The following is a 2,710-nucleotide window of genomic DNA, read 5'->3' as shown; positions in this document are numbered from 1 at the left end:
TTTGTATTTATTTTGTTTATTTGTTTATTGTATGAAGTTACTTTTATTGTCAAATGTTTATTATATAACATTGAACATTTATTTTTTATTATACAGATTGTTTTAACAAGATTAATTTTTATTTGTATGTATTTATTTTTGTTAAGTTATTTTTATATGTTTATTGTATGAGGTTAACTTTATTTTCAGATTTTTATTATACAACATTGATCATTTGTTTTTTTTACCATTTATTTTATATCGATTTTTTTTTTTACTTGATTCATTTTTATTTGTATGTAGTGTTACCATATATTTTATACATATTTTTTTGTTACTGATTTTTTTAATGTATTTATTTTGTTTATTTATTTAGTAACTTTATTTTCAGATTTCGATATTACATTGACTTTTTGAATTTTTACAACACATTATACTGGGATTTTTTTTTTCTTAATAAATTGAGGCGTTTTGTTAACATATTCTACCGTCTATAATGTTGTCTTGTTTTTGTTTTGTTTGTTTGTTTGTTTGTTTGTTTGTTTGTTTGTTTGTTTGTTTGTTTGTTTGTTTTTGCAAAGGAATTTCTTTATGTGACTGTTAAAATCAATGAAAACATAACTTTTACCTCTCTCCTCACAGCAATCAGGGGGGTGCAGCACACGTGTGAGGAGAGGAAGACAGACCGGACAGACGTGCTCGGTACCGACGAGATTTACGATTAAATGAAGACGCCAGCCCACGCCGAGTCGAAGACATGAGACTGCAAAACCCGAAGGAACGGGGACGGTGGACAGCTCACCGGAATCTACGGTGTCCTCTCTGCATCCGGCCGCTGCAGAGAGGACACGCTCCAGGTAAGTCCATCTCATTCATTATCGATAGCGGGTCCTGTATGGGCGTGGGGAGTGACCGAGTATGGAGGACTGAAAGTGACAAAATCAAAACTAAATAAATAAATAAGTGTGTCAATAAGTAAATGAAAATGACAATATTTATTTAATATTCCATGTCTTGTGCACTCTGATGTTGATCAACCAAGAGGCGAAAAGTTGACACCCCCATGGCACATAGGCCAGTCCTCGTTATTTGCATAATGAGTAGGAAATGCATGTGGAAATGTGGGGAAAACGGGTAAAAATCCTGTTTGAGTAAATGAGGGGGAGGTTAATAGGGAAAACGATACATAAGTGAATGCTTAAATAATAACAAATAAATGAATTTAAAAATGAATACACATGTAAAATGGAAAATAAAGTGGAAAATTAAATAAACGGGAATTTATACGCAAAGTGGAAAATAATAGTAATTTGAATTTTATTTTTCCTTGTGTTGGGTGATTTTCTCTTATCTTGGTTCAAGTGCTTGGGACCATTCAGAAAATTTTCAATTACGAAAGAGAAACGCAAAGATAAGAAAACATTGGTGAATCCTAAAAATCAATGGGTACTCACAAAATAAGAACAAATTGTGAATATGAGCAAAAATAAGAGAAAATTTAAATAGTTTCTCGCATGAGGTCCCAGGTTTCCCGAATTCACCACTGAAAATGAAACAGAGATGACATTATTTAATAAGCAACTTCAAACTTTAATGGGTTTTGTTTAATAGCTCTATGCGTCAGACAGGCAGCAGGTTACATACAAATCTTTACAGCAGTGTTAGTTGTTTCTTTTTTGGGGGGGGGGGGGTGGCTCTCTCTGCTGGGAGAGACGTGTGTCTGTGTTTTGACACACTGTCACTGCCATCCTGTGGCGCGCAGGAAACACTGCTTGGTGTCTCTGAGGATTACACATAGCTTTATCTATATGCACCATCTTTAATTTTGCAAAAAACCTTTCTTTTGCAGTTTTATAAAAAGACAACTTTGAAAAAAGAGGCAGCTAGCTGGACAGTGTACAGTGTATAACTTTTTTCTTTTTTTTTTTTACTTTACAAAAATAACTTAGAACATCAGGAGTGAGCATTTGTGAAGCTGCTCATCTTTGAGCTCAACTTCTCTGTTTTGGACTTTCTTAACTTCCCCCAAAACAAGCTACAAAAGCAAACAGGAAATTAGCACTGGCTATTTCACATTCTCTTAAAATTTAAGCAGATTAGCTATGTTACATACATTAACAGATTATTTAAAGGAAAATATCTGTGTGTGGACTTTGGCTCATGGTGTCACTTCTTCATGCCGATGGTTTCGTATGTGTCCTGGGCGTGAGGAGTCAGGCCCTGCAGGGAAAAAAGAGTGACATTAAGAAAATCAGTCATGAAAATGTCTTAATAACAATCAGCAGTCCTTTATCCTTTTGCACAATTCCCAGCATCAAAACTCACCGTATAGATGCCCTCTTCAGCGTTCTGTCAGGGGGACAGAACAAAAGAAAAATGTCAAATACAGTGAAACTAATAATACACATACGCACTGTGACATGAAATCTTATTAAATACTTGGTGAAAACACAGCATGAAGTCTTTCAGAGGAAGAAGGCGCTACATGAGAACGTAAAACACCAGATGTGACTACTTTATAGTGTGTGTTTGTGAGTGTCAGAGTGGGTTAGGCTACATGCACTTTGTGGCTGCTAATAGGAAATGGCAGACTAAATTAATCCACGAGTCTCACTTTAAAAAAAAAAAGCTCCTCTGGTGTCATAAGAGGACAAAAATGTCAAAAAAAAACTGCCGTAAAAAATGACAAAAAAATACCAATAAGTTATAGTTAATAGTTCTAAATATATAT

At 34.4% G+C, this 2,710-nt stretch overlaps 1 long non-coding RNA gene across 1 annotated transcript; it reads right to left on the bottom strand.

Moving 5' to 3' along the window:
• Positions 1-1,660: 1,660 nt before the first annotated feature.
• LOC121938311 lies at positions 1,661-2,451 on the bottom strand. Its single transcript, XR_006105263.1, has 2 exons — positions 2,305-2,451; positions 1,661-2,199 (listed from the first exon to the last, which is right to left on the bottom strand). It is a non-coding gene; the product is annotated as an uncharacterized LOC121938311 (long non-coding RNA).
• Positions 2,452-2,710: the final 259 nt, after the last annotated feature.

The sequence above is a fragment of the Plectropomus leopardus genome, unplaced genomic scaffold (assembly GCF_008729295.1).
Source record: "Plectropomus leopardus isolate mb unplaced genomic scaffold, YSFRI_Pleo_2.0 unplaced_scaffold29121, whole genome shotgun sequence".
NCBI classification, from domain to species: Eukaryota; Metazoa; Chordata; class Actinopteri; order Perciformes; family Serranidae; genus Plectropomus; species Plectropomus leopardus.
Note: the sequence above shows the minus strand (reverse complement) of the source record. Positions and strands in the feature narration are given on the sequence as shown.